Below are 14,962 nucleotides of genomic sequence, written 5' to 3' on the forward strand. Positions count from 1 at the left end.
AGGGCATGTGGATACATGAAAACACCATTCCCTTGCCCAACAGTTTTGCTTTCTTCATACCATTCTTTCCTAAACATTCTTCTACTGACATTCTACTTATTCTTAAAGACCCCAGTCATATGCTCCCTCTTCCAGTAAGTTTTACCTGATCCTAAGGGTCAAAGTTGCCTGCATTTTTGAGGAATTTATACTATTATGATATTGATACTATAATGCTTAGCAGCCTATTTTGCTTTGTGCCATAAATACTGTCCTATACATCTTTCTCTCATAAGATATTTCCTGAGATCAGGAACACAGTCTAATTCACATTTGTAACCTCTAAAGTAGTTAACTTGGCCTGGTGTGATGGCTCACATCTGTAATCTCAACACTTTGGGAGGCTGAAGCAGGAGGATCACTTGAGCCCAAGAATTTGAGACCAGCCTGAGAAACAAAGCCTCTAAAAAAATATATTTTTAAATTAACCAAGCATGGCGGCACGTGCCTCTAGTCCCATCTACTTGGGAGGCTGAAGTGGGAGAATTGCTTGAGCCCAGGAAGTCAAGGTTGCAGTGAGTCGTGATTGCACCACTGCTGTCCAGCGTGGGCAACAGAGCAAGACTGTCTCAGAAAAAAAATAAAATAAAAATAAACAAATTAAGTAGTTAATGACTTACATACAGAATATTTTCAAAATATTTCTGGAATATTTACATAAATTGGGCCAGAATTCTACTAAATCATTGACTCCACTGGGTATCGTAATCATTATCCATGAGTCCAGGGGAGTCTACTGTTCTTAACCTGATAGTACTCAACTCTCATTTTCTACCTAAGTTGCTTTTAATATTAGTTATCTGACTGGCTCAGCACTCAGGTCTAAATATGAGCATGAGACCACTGTTTGTATATAAGTGGTAAAAAAGAAAAAGATGTCTAAATGTCTGTAACTCCAGTGAGAAATAAGATGAAATGAAAAAAAAAAGGTTTAAAAATTAATACTTAAAAAGTATGCCACAAAAGATCTTTGCTAAATGGTAAGAGTGTTTATTTCTGGACTGATAACATTTGATGTGATTTGTCTTCTCTGTCTGCCTCTTCCTGCTATGTGTATGTATTTCTGTGTGTGTAAATTCCCCAAACTTGCACCAGATCATGTAAATACTTACGGAATAAACCTATTTGTACATATAAAGCCATTATTTTTATTATGAGAAAAATGTTATTTAAAAAGTGTAATAAGTTTGGGACTATATGTATTACACGTGATTATATAAGAATTAGAGGCCAGGCGTGGTGGCTCACACCTGTAATCCCAGCACTTTGGGAGGCCGAGGCGGGCGGATCGGCCGACGAGATCAGGAGATCGAGACCATCCTGGCTAACATGGTGAAACCCCGTCTCTACTAAAAATGCAAAAAAATAGCCAGGCATAGTGGCGGGTGCCTGTAGTCCCAGCTACTTGGGATGCTGAGGCAGGAGAATGGTGTGAACCCAGGATGTGGAGCTTGCAGTGAGCTGAGATCGCACCACTGCACTCCAGCCTGGCGACTGAGCAAGACTCCGTCTCAAAAAAAAAATTAGATATGTATTTGCATAGAAGAAAAGAAAAACATCAAAATGTTAAACGTTACCTCTAGATGGTAGAGGTATGGGTAATTTTACTTTCTTCTGTATGTCTCTCTGAATTCTCCAATCGCTCAACAATAAAAACGCATTAATACTATATTCAGAAGAAATAATTTTTCCATGTGGCATTGAGATGAAACACACATAATCTCTACAGGGCTCCAGGTGAGGCTGTCAGCATGCCAGGGACCGCCAGCAGCAACACTTCTGCTCCCTCTAAGCTGCCTGTGTGAGCATTTTCCCTGCTCCAGACTCAGACCGCAGGACCTGAAGAACCCTATGGGGGGTTAGCCAGGCAAGATACGCCCACTGTGGCCTCTGGGTACAAAGTAAAGCTGCTGTGGCCATAACAGAGATAGAGCCAGACATGAAGGTGTTTGAATGGGACCTCTCCTTGACAGAAGAGCTGACACCAAGAGAGAGAATGCATGGTAGATCATGCAGCTGTGCATGTTGAACTCCAAAGAGGCAGCCTACACAAAGTCTGGAAGCCCAGAAGAGGGGCAGGGAAGAGGACAATCTTCTACATGGCTTTTAGACAACTTCCCAGCTTATCAAAAGTACGGTCCACATGGTAGGTAAATGAGAGTACCTAGTGTTTAAAAACATGAGTGGAGCCAGGCGCGGTGGCTCACGCCTGCAATCCCAGTACTTTGGGAGGCCAAGACGGGCGGATCATGAGGTCGGGAGATCGAGACCACCTTGGCTAACATGGTGAAACTCTGTCTTTACTAAAAATACAAAAATTAGCCGGGCGCGGTGGCGGGCGCCTGTAGTCCCAGCTACTCGGGAGGCTGAGGCACGAGAACGGCGTGAACCCGGGAGGTGGAGCTTGCAGTGAGCCATCGCGCCACTGCACTCCAGCCTGGGTGACAGAGCGAGACTGCTTCTCAAAAAAAAAAAACCAAAAACATGAGTGGAAACATGTTGTAGAATTCCAGGAGGAAAGAGCAACTCTTGGGGTCTACTTTCCCCTCTGAGAGCCAGCAGCTTTTATTATTTGTGTTGTTCTAGTTCTCACTAAATTGACGATGGTAATGACATTGATAATGACTTCAACAATAATGACCTTTTGTTATCTTTTTCTCATGTGTCAAGCACTATATTAAACCCTTTTAGTGATTTGCATTCTGTAGTATTAAGGGGTAGGTATGATTATTAGCGGGTTCATAGAGGAGGAAAGTAAGTTTCAGGAAAGTTAAGAAATATGATTAAGGAATCAACTGGAAGTGGCCAGTCAGCCAATTGACCATCATTATACAACAATGACTGTCTCTCCATATGACTGTTTCTTGTTTTTCCATAATTCCTGGTACATGTACTTTGCATCTGACCTCTGCCTTTGAAAGCATGGATTGTATCCTCAGCTTTTCCCACACCTTGAAACATCCTGGGAACATAGTGGCCACTCAAAACAGCTTTCCTCACTGGTGAAAGGCAAGCTGAGAATGATTCCCCAGGAAAACAAAAAAAGCAATTCCAAGATAAGCCTTTATCCATGTTTTCCAACCAATAGGAGTAGGTAAAATAAATGCAATTTGACATTCCAAGCCACAAAGCCAAAAAATAACTGGGGTTACTAGAAAACACACCAGCGATTTCTCATTACTAGGTTTAGGACCTAATATTTTAACCGTAATCACCTTCAACACTTAAAAGTTAAAAAAAAAAAAAAAAAAAAAAAAAGTCCAAAACAAGCAAAGACACGAAGAGAAGGGATAAAGGGAAGGAAAGGTTTCTTCTCTGGAAAAATAATAAACATCTGTGGCTAGAAAAAGCCTAAAGTGGGCACTGGCAAGGTGGTTTTTAGATGTTACCCATCTAAGGGTCTGCGTTCTAAGGCATGCTAGCCCATTCACTCATTGACACCCTCTGTGCCTCAGTTTACTAATCTTATACTGCACCAGCTCCTGTCTGGTGGTGGAGGTGCTGATAATAATATTACATATGCTTTATGTTTGGGTAGAGCTTCTCTGGGGACCCTAAAGCACTTTCCAGATTAATTTTTGAATTTATGTATTAATAATTCTCACAGCATTCTCCCTCCTCCTCAGTTAGGATAATAACATCCATCTCTTTTGAGATAGGCAGGGGGTACTGAGTGATAGACATGAAGCAGACACTTAAATAAGAAAACTGTAATATAAAAGCATAATTAAAGCTCTAAAACCAAATCAAACTATGGATTTTTAAAGAGATACCAAAGTGTTAGGGACCAAACAGGCAAACTTGTTTTCCCTCCACCACTCTGAAACATGGATCTTTTTGGAGTTAGACACGACATTTAAAATATATTATTTGGAGTTCGTAAAGGAAGCTGAAATATGAAAAGTATATATTTTTGGCGACTGTGCTGACTGAACCTCCATATTATCTCTCTATTTCCCTGAAGTGGCTACCACATAAATCAGAGGATGCCAGCTCTTCTTCTGAGTTCCTTGGTGTGTTTTGGTTTGTTCCCTAATCAGAGTTCTCTGGGTTTCATAACACAGATTCTTTCATTCCCAAGAATTGCCTGTCTCAAAAGCAGTGTATGATTTCTCAGGGAACGTGAGAAAAAGCCAGAGGAGGCATTTACTGTTTCACAAACATTCTGGTTTCCTCTTGTCCTTTCAAGAAAAGAACTTTAAACCAATGTTTACCAAAATATGCTGAGTCACATGAATCCTTAAAGACAAACTTCATGTATGAATGTCAAAGGAGACTTTTGAAATTAAAGTTTCAGGAATTGAGTTAAATGGGGGACTTAAAATCTAGCATTTGAATAGTCAGTCATGTTACTTAACACTGAAAATTCTCTCAACATAGGTATCGACATAGACTCAGATGGATAGTAGAGAGATGTAGATGTGCTTTCCTATTCATTGTCTGTGTGTCCCCCTAAGTAGAATATCAGCCCCATAAGGGTATGATCTTGGCCTTCTTTGTTTTTGTTATGTTCCTGGTGTTTATCAAGGCCCTGGAACTAGTAGGCACTCAATAAATACTTGTTGAACATTGAATGGATAAATATTGTGATGCCATTAGCCACCATTAATAATTAAGATAAAGAGTCACTAAAGTTTCTTATGAATCTACAAAAAGAAAACACCACTCCATTCAGAATTCTTTTTACTAAAAAATTCCCAAACGACAACAACGAAAAAACTTTTTACTTTGCCACCACAAACTTCCTGGTATCCTCATTAAGCATTCAAAGAAATATACTGCCCAGTTCTTCTGACCAGGAATCTAACCAGGTCCCGAAATCAATGCAGTTAATTGTACAAAACAAAATGGCAACAAGATCATCTTTCAAAATAACAGATTTGGGAGAAAAAAGACTGAAGCAAATACATTATGCTTCCACTACCTCTGGTTTTGTGGGTTATTTATTTATTTATTTTGTAATTTATTTTTTAAATAAACTTTCTCCATCTCTCTTCCCAGGATGTAGATATTGTGCCAGTTGGGCCCCATTAAAGACTGGATCCCAGCCTGACCATCTGGGAGCTGGAAAAGCAAGGGTGAGTTCCTGAGACCCAGGGTATTCCAGAAGGAGAGCATCAGACACCAGCAACACCAGCCCCTGTGGTTTGAGGCTGCACAATGAGCTCTTTCTCAAGGCTTGTTTTTCTAAATTCAGTCAAGAAGGAACATCATTCCCTACACAGGCCTGGCTCAGTGTCCTATGTTTCCTGCTTGTTTGTTTGCAAATTAAAATATAAAAGGAAAAGGAAATCAGAATGCATTTATGGAAGGGGATGAATGCTTGTTATCAACATTGGCAATTCACAAGGCAGAATCTTTGCCTATGGAATTAGTGAAGAAAAATATAAAAGCCAAAAGATTGATAGATAAAGTAGTCAGGGAATAAATTCACCTTTCACTGAAAGACTTGTAGAGTCTCTCCAAGCTTAAAAACAAACAAACAAACAAAAGATGTCAAAGTTTTAAGATACAGAGACTCATTCTAACATTTTTTGTGGTGTTGGTCCTATCTACGTATGGTAATACACTGATACTAGCCCATACAACCAGTAATTCCTCACTTAACATGTTCATTCTGGAACTCAGAGATGTGATAAAAGTAAGCACTACATTAGGAGATATACATTAGGAGATATACCTAATGTAAATGATGAGTTAATGGGTGCAGCACACCAACATGGCACATGTATACATATGTAACAAACCTGCACGTTGTACACATGTACCCTAGAACTTAAAGTATTAAAAAAAAAAAAAAAGTAGCCACTACAGAAAAACTGAAGCCAAACCCCTTTTAATAATGTGGCTGTACAACTGCTTCTGCTGAAAGTCTTTCAAGGTTACATTATACACATCTTGCTGTTTTAAACAGAATATACTAAATATATTGCCAGCTTTTTTTTTATTATTATTACTCGGGGCCACCATCATTAATGAACTGTACAGTAATACAATTCTGTGTGTGCTTTTTAGGCTTTCCATTTCTTCCCTAGACATCAGGCCATCAGCTGTCACTGAGCCTGTATCCAGTAGCCCACCTCCATACATGATCTGCCTCTAGTCTGGGCCTTCTAATTTGCTGTGACCTAGGAAAACAGATAACATAGTTTGTGAAGAAGTATTGTTCTCATTAACCCAAAGCTTTTTATTTTATTTACTTTTTTGGCTTGCTTCTGGTTTCATGCTGAATTTTGGAGAGTTGAGGTTATTATAACACATCTCTGGATAAATGAGTTTTATGACATTCATATTAGAGAGTTAAGAGATGGCTATGGAGTCAGGTGGACTTTGATTCAAATCCAAGCTTTGCCAATAATCAGCTGTGGGACCTTTGGAAATTCACTCAACCTCTGTGACCTTCAGTTTCCTTATTGGGGAAAGGGGGAGAGAGTAGGATGGGGGAGAGAGTAGGATGGGGGAGAGAGTAGGATAGGGGAAGAAGTAGGATGGGAGTTGTTATCTGATAGTTTATTACAAGGATTAATTGACACAATTCCTGTAACCAGTGTAGGAAAAGGCATCACTTGTATCAATCAGTCAACATGTGTTACTTCTATTACTACTCAATGTTCACCATCACCAATAGTTTTACATTAAGACACTTATGTGCATACTTATTACACAACAATTACATCTATATATAAACTACCTACCCATACAAGCATTAGCAAAACCTGGACCACAATCTGTCTAGTAGTGACACTTTCAAGCATCATCAACTACAACAGTTGCTATTAGGGAGCATTTCTTTGAATGAATGAATGAACGAATGAATGAATGAATGAGGAAGTAATGTCATTCAACAGATTTTCACTAATGCCTCAGACGTGCAAAGCTCTGTGCTGGGCATCACAGAAAATTAAGCTGAATTTATCCTGGATCCTGTCTTCAAGGAAGAGGGTATGCCCTTAAATACGATAATTAAAGATGGAGATGTATAAGGAACATAGTATGGTAGAAATAAGACAACATAAGAATTTAGACAGAAAAAATATTCTATACCTGAGTCATATGGGAAGATTTCAGAGAAAAAGGTGGTATTTCATAGGATCTTAAAGGGCAGAGGGATATGGGCACAGAAAGGAGGGAAAAGGATCCCGGGGGGAGCAATGGCATCAGCAAGACAGGGAGAAAAGTTACTGCAGGTACAAGGAGCAGCTAACAAGTCAATGGGTTAGAACATAAATTAAGATGAATGGTGGGTGAGGATGTTGAAAAGAAAGATTGGAGTCAAGGTGGTGTGCTTGAATCCCAGACTAAGAAGTTGTGGCTTTAGTAAAGAGAAAGCCAATAAAAGTTGTATAAGGTAGAAGGCTTTCTTTAGTTCAGGGTATCAGGGAGCCATCCCAGCGATTAACAATCAGCAGGAAAGGAATACAGCACTATCTAGATATCCATAAATATTCATTTTCTCCATAAAAGTCACATGACTGCAGCCAGGTGTGAATTCTGTCATTGATTCATATGAAAATTAGAAATTCATCACACTTCTGTGGTTCCTATTTTCAAGTTACAGATACATGTACCTCCTGAGCACACTGTAAATAGCTGAAAATGTCATCTTAAAGTCCTTTTTAACTATTTCATAATTATCAACATAGAAAATAGATTTCAAGTGCCTCAGTCATCAAAAATAAAAATGTAGACTAAGGCATCTTAGGAATAAAGTGAGCATGGCTGTAACTATGTAACTATATTAAAAAGGCCATTAGACCATTTTTATCTTTTTTTTTTTAATATGCTGGCTCATTTAGAAATGATTTCTCATAAAATTACTTGGGCTTGAAAGTTGTTCTTCAAAGTCATATTCAAAGTTTAATGTAACTAATCCAGACTGCTTTTAAATTTTTTAACAAATAAAGTTTATAATTTTGCATAAAGCACCTTCTATATAATAGACGGTCAATAAACACAGGTTAAATATAGGACATGAAACATTTAGAAAAAAATAGGTAACTATGAGTCATTTTAAATCCACGCATTTAATCAACTTTGAATTAAATTTACACATGGAAGCCTCAATATATGTAAAATAAATGGACACAACTATTTACATCGTATTACATTTCTATCATGACATTTTGAAAGAGGTAATATGTGATATAATGTCTTTCTCCATCTTAATTTTCTTTTTTATTTTAGTGGAGCTGTATCTCACATACAAGCTAGTATATATGTCTTTAGAGTGCTAGGGAAATCATGTATAAAATTTAGGAAGGTTTGGTAAATTTCTGGGAGTATGTTAAAAGCCCATGGAAATTTCATGAGAAAATCTGGTACAACCAAAAGCTGGATGGGGGTGAAGTTGGATGTCAAGAGAACTGGGCTCTGAGCCCAGCATTAAGTAGATAATATGCTCCCAGGACAAGTCACCCTACCACTGTGAAGTTTCTTTTTCCTCACAAAATAAGAAAGCTGTACTTGACTGAAAAAAGGTTTCTCAAGGCCCTTAAAATGTGGTGACTCTACATGCGGTTCAGTAAGAGTCAAGGCCGGGCAAAAAGGCCTGGGAAACTTCCGGCGGAATACATGTATGCATCTTAGTCATCCACTATTGAATATCACAGAGAAGCCAATCCTCTTGTTTATTGACAATCATTCCTCTGAGCTATGTGTACAAAGGAGAACGGAAAGTAGAGATAGATAGGATGAAAGAAATAAATCAAGGACTGCATTTACCACTTGGTTTTCCAATTTTTTGACTTAAGTGGCAAAATTGCTTCTCAGCCCCTAAACCACCATTTACCCAACTATATTCACCCACAGGTCTCCCCCAGAGGTTTCTTTTGACTTCATTCCCTATGTCTGGGAATGTAGCTGAAGAAAGCATGCATCTGGACAAAGACAATGAGGAGAACCTGTGTGAGACTAATTGCTTCATACATGAGGAAACTGGTTTCTCCCATCTGAACTAAGTGGTACTGGCAATCTTTAAATATAGCTGCCCTGCAAAATCATATAGCATCTAATGCCAAGTGTGTACTGACTAAAACCAGATGCAAAATATGAGGGAAATTTTGTTCAAAGCCTTGCAGCTTTAAAGAATAATGGCTCTAAACATTCCTGGTCTAATCTGAATGATACTCTGCAAATATTTCAGATGGTTTTCTCACATCTATCCCAGTCCAACCACTTTGTGATTGAATTTCATGACTTGGCTCCATTAACATGAAATCAAAATGCACTTCAGCCATCACCAATATATCTCCCTGTAAGGTGATCCTTGGGGGGGGAAAAAAAAGAGTTCTGTCTGCCTTCACAAAAGTTTGGGACATGCTGAATACTGCATCTAAGTATTTGCAGTGCATACTAGTACCTCAAACGTTGTGCAAAGCCCTAGAAGAAAGACCAGTAGAATTTGTTTGACTCAACGTTCCCCAAACTTACCAGGAAAAATCTCCCTCTCTCATCTCCTAAGGGGTATCTATTAATATCCTGAAGAACTAGTCTTCCATAGCACTATCTAGAAGATGAATTTGGCCAACATTGTGGCATAAGTCTCTGATTTATATCAGATACCAAAATCTGAAGCATAGAGAGTAAAAATATTGACTAAAGACATATCAATAGGGAGATCCAGTTTCATGGACAATTAAATTGTTTTGATGAAGTTCAAAGAATCCTTTTGCAAATAAACATCACATCTGTGTATTGTAAGTGTGCTCTGAAAGAAAAGAACAATAGTGGAAGAAAAGGAGCAGTTTCCACATGCCACCACTGTCCCCTTCTGACTGTGGGGGGATTCTCAGGGGAATAAACTCTAGTTAAAAGGAATCACTAGGCTGGGTGCGGTGGCTCATGCCTATAATCCTAGCACTTCGGGAGGCCGAGGCAGGCGGATCACGATGTCAGGAGTTTGAGACCAGCCTGGCCAACACGGTGAAATCCCGTCTCTACTAAAAATACAAAAATTAGCTGGGTGTGGTGGCACGCGCCTGTAGTCCCAGCTACATGGGAGGCTGAGGCAGGAGAATTGCTTGAACCTGGAAGGTGGAGGTTGCAGTGAGCTGAGACCATGCCACTGCACTCCAGCCTGAGCAACAGAGCAAGATTCCGTCTCAAAAAAAAAAAAAAAACAAAAAAACAAAAGGAATCACTAGAATTGTAGCACTGATTTCAAAGAGGTATACTCTAAGCCCTTCATTTTCAGATGAGAAACTGAGGTCCAGCGACCAACAATGACTAAATCTAGATCCTCTGATTGGGCAATGGAAGGACCATCAATACCCAAGTCTCTCAACTGGTTGCTTATCCACTGCTAACCCATGCAGTCTCAACACTTGCCTGGAATATTATTCTCTACTCCCCACTAAACCCACCATTGTACTTTTTTTTTTAATTGACAGCTTAAATACTTTAAGTTGTATAAATTCTGTGATAAAATAAAAGGGTTATGAGAGCCTAACATACCTAGCACAGAGCTGCATCCATACTTAAGAGGAACTTGATTGGTCATTCAAACAATCTACTTCTGACTACACCACTCTCTGCCTTCTAGAACTTTGCCTGGAATTGTAAACTACCAATTTAATACTAGATTATATAAATATATTATGTAACTCTCTAATTTGCTTCATGGAAGCAAGTCATCTTTCCAAATAAAACACCAGATCCCACAAAGCCCGAGTTTAATTACCCATGGTACCTATCCCAGTGCTAGACACCCAGCAGGCAAGCCAACCAGTGCTCACTGTTTAGAAATTGGAGGAATTCAGAGGAGATATTAAAATAACAATTAGTTCTACAAACCAGAAGCAGGAGCCCCTCCCTGCTCCAAATCACTTGTTGGTAGAAAGGCAAAACAATCAAGCGCGGCTCTGGTCAAGAAAAAAATCTCAACCCACGTTAAACATTATCACACATCGACCCTGCTAGTTTTCCTAGATTTGTATATAAAACACTAAAACAATTTTTAAAAAGACTTTTAGAGTAGGACAGGGCAAGGAGCACAAGAATAATAGTAAAATAATTTACTTTCTAAAAAGAGGGAGAGGAGAAAGGGCAAGAAACAATAAAGAAAGAGGAAGGGGGCAAATCAAATTCACAAGAAAGCCATGTGAACTTGGGGGCTCGCAGAAGGCAGAACTGAGTTCTGGAGCAATGAAGTGCCCCTTTCTTCTTCCCACCCCTCAGGGGGCGATCCATGAGTTAAACTGAACTACTCATTTGCAGAAGACTGGGTTGTTAGGGGAAGAGCACAAATTGGACTAAATTAAGCCAGCCTGATTTTCTCTGGCTCTTTAAAAAATTCTTTAGCTAAAAAAAGACTCTAAATAATGGCATTAGCTGCTAATCTAAAATGTTATCTACTTGTCCTAGCCTGGCGGCCTGCTTCCTGGGTGTGTTGGGCTATACAGCAAGGAAATGCAGAAGTGATAAAAGTCTACTTAAAATTAGAAGGCCTGGATCTTAGAGATGGCATAAACCTCAAGATCATGTGGTCTGGGGCAAAGACTTTGGATAGACAGGGATCCAGCTCTAAAGATGAGGCTAAACAGGTTAATTGTCTTGCCCTAGCACAGGCATGTATCCTTTACTTCATAAAGATAAATTCTACCTAGAATCCAGTGGCACCAATCACAAACATATACAACTGGAAGATGAAGGGAAGCCCTCTTACCTCTCTGAGTCTGTACATGCCAATTCTACCTGACCTTGGAAGGTAACAGCAACTGTTAAGGCACCCCCAGCACAAGACATCATGGCAATGTGAGCCTATCACCCTGATCGGATAACACCCTAGGATAAAAATGGTGGTATAGGCTAAATTATGGAAGGTTAAGAAGGTAAGCCCTGGGGTTGGACTGTTTGGGTTCAAGTCCTATCTCTCTACCACTTGATAACTGAACCACTTATTTAACTTCCCCAAGCTTCAATTTCCTCATCATGAGAGGAATGATCAAATGAGAACAACATCATACACAATGGTAAGAATCCCACAGGGGTGCTACCAAACATTTATCATATTGCCTGGCAGGAACTAAGTGCTCAGTGAATGAATGTTAGCTAATGTTAGTCACACTCTGCATTTTCTATAGCTTTTTCTTAGATGTCCTCTGATCAAATTCTGATTCTGTACAATGCAGGCCTTGACAAATGGCCTCAAACTTGGTTAATATTTTTCTGCTTCTACAAAAATAAAAGGCACTCATGTAATTTTATTCGATTGAAAACAACCATCATCACTACTACAATTACTATTACTACTTTCTACTACTATACCACCTGGCTTATGAAACCTCTCCTTTTTTTTTTTTCTTTCTTTCCTCTTTCTGTCATTCTTCCCTCTCTCAAGATTGTGTATGCTCTCTTATTAACTAGGACTTTTCCTTCCTTCGTAAAAACAATACGGTATAGTTCAAATCCAATCTCTAGTCCTATCTGGCTGTGTAACCTTGGGCAAGCTTTTTAACCTCTCTGAAACTCATTTACTCATATGCAAAATTAGAATAACAGGAGTATTGAATACAAGGCTATTGTGAGGCTTAAAGCAATACCCATAAAGTGCCTACACACGATGAACCCTTAGCAAGTATGAGCTATTTCTCAATTCTCACATTATACAATGGATTTCTTGATTTGGGGCAGTATCAAATTCTCTCCCTGAATGAAAAGGCAGAGAAAATTGTGTGTGCCAAGTAGTCTGTATGAAAACCTAAATATAGAAGTAGTTTAGAATATTACAAAAAAAGGTTCACTTCCACAAGGCTCATTATTCTGAACATAGAACAGTCATGATAACAGCCCAATTTAAAGTCCACATCCAGGTACCCAACTGCTAATACAGTTGCATTTACTTGTTTTAAAAGAATATCTGCACAAATATTTTGGGAAACAGTTTGCACCAGGACAGGGTCATAGTTGTTTTATGACATAGCTACAACCAAGAGAAGTCTGAAAGCAGGGGCCAGACAATGAAGGAGCATGCATCCTCCACCCTCAGCTCCTGGCTGGACCCCCCTGACTCCTGGGACAGAGTGAAGAGGGGCTCCTGGAACACACAAGGCAGTGGCGCTGGAGGGACAGAGGAGGGAGGAGGACAAAGGTGTTGCATTAATGGTTTTTCCTTCCCATGACTTTCGTCAATTTTGTTATATAGAAACAGATCCTTTAAAGCAATTTGGATAAATCCAAGTTACATGCTAACCTCCCTTTGCTGTTCTCAAAACAGGTCAAGAAAGTAGGAAAGTGAGAAAAAACAGAGGGACCTTGATTAAGTGCAAGGCAGAGGCGCAAATGAATGATTTCCTGATGTGTTCTTATTCCATATTCAATGAAGTACACTTGGATTAAGAAGGCACAAGGTTTTACAGGAAGCTTCAGACCAAACCACCTTCTTCTCACAGGGTCAGTAATATTTAATGCCAATTTTGAGCTCCGCTTTGACTGCAATGACATGAAGCAAGGAGTCCGTATAATATTTACTCTTCCCATCTCCCAACTTCCGAGATAAGCAACAGAAAGAAAGATGGAAAAGGTGGAAGACACAGCCCACAAGACCTGGGACAGGGTGTCCTCGTGAGACTACTGTCTCCAGCAGGATGAAGACACCAGGCTGGCAGCAAAACTTGCCATGAATTTGATGCTTCTAATTTACAACCCAACAGTTTCAACAAAAAATGGAGTACAGGGGGCAAGGGGAACTTAGTCCACCTTTCATACCTGGAATATTCCAACTTGCCTAACAATTAGTTGGGTAGGCTGGGAAGTTCATCTCTGATTCGGCTTTATGAGAACTTTGATTCTATGACCAAATGCATACCCCTTGTTTGCTGCATAGAAAATACCAAGGCAGCAGCAGCACGAGCTAACAAGGGGTTTGTCTGAGTGGGTTACAGGCAGTAAGCAGTATACACAGAAGGCTTACAAGGAAGAACAGTCTCTGTTCTAGAAAGACAAACACACCCAACTATCACAGTCTTAACTTTCTGCTCATCTGTATGGCCCCTCTAGAGATAAAACAACACAAAGAAAATATCTAGATGGGTTAAACCAGTGTCATGGGAGCAGAGCTAGAAATGGAAATCTTTGTGTGGCCATATACAAATCAGTTACATTCTATAGGCTTTGGGCAGCTGCTCTCTGGCTATGAGACAAATATGTCTCGAAGTCTCAGTATCCTTATCAAGAAAAGAAATATGCTAAGAGTATCTACTCGTAGTGTAGAAAGAAGGGTGCGATGATCTATCTCAAGGTTTAGCACATTGCCTAGTATATGGTAAGTCTCAGTAAGTTAGGATGACTATATGCTTACAAAGCAAATGGGATGAATGAACCCTATGGTACATTGTAGCCCTAACATTGTTTTTATTCTAAACTTTGGTGAAGTGAAAGAGGGTGCTTGGAGCATGCTGGCTAAGAAACTGGGGCTCAGAACTGAGAACACAATGGCAGATTTGCCATGGCATCTATATAACAGGATGCACATGTTTTGTAATCTTGAGCTGATGCTGATGGTTGCCAGACAAGTCAACTGGTAGGTTAAAAGAACAATCACAGTGCTTGGACAGCACTGCACAATTAGAACTTAGTCATTTTTAAGGGGTTGCAGTCACACACAGAGATGCTTGAGAGTTGTAAATTCCTAGAGCTAGAAAAAACCCTTGGTGGTTCTAGGTTCTCCCAGCAAATCACTCTCTCTGGTGAATAGTCATTGAATAAGTCAAGAACCACCTTCACCTGGATTATGCTGCCATTGAATGATGTTCCTCGAAGATCAGGCTACAGTACTCTTTCTACAAAATAGCCACAGATTACACCCTTGCTAAAGTGTGAATAGGCTTTTTCTATACATCTTGTGACTTTGCATCTCCTCTTCAATTCCCAGCATACAATAGGACCTCCACACCATGGCAAGCCCAAGAAGACAAATTTCTAAACA

The 14,962-nt window shown here is 39.6% G+C and overlaps 1 protein-coding gene across 21 annotated transcripts in view; it reads right to left on the reverse strand.

The window, feature by feature from the left end:
- Positions 1–14,962, reverse strand: part of EBF1 (EBF transcription factor 1) — a 412,068-nt gene that overhangs the window by 87,239 nt on the left and 309,867 nt on the right. The window lies entirely within an intron of this gene.

The sequence above is a fragment of the Macaca mulatta genome, chromosome 6 (genome assembly GCF_049350105.2).
Source record: "Macaca mulatta isolate MMU2019108-1 chromosome 6, T2T-MMU8v2.0, whole genome shotgun sequence".
Lineage (NCBI taxonomy): Eukaryota > Metazoa > Chordata > Mammalia > Primates > Cercopithecidae > Macaca > Macaca mulatta.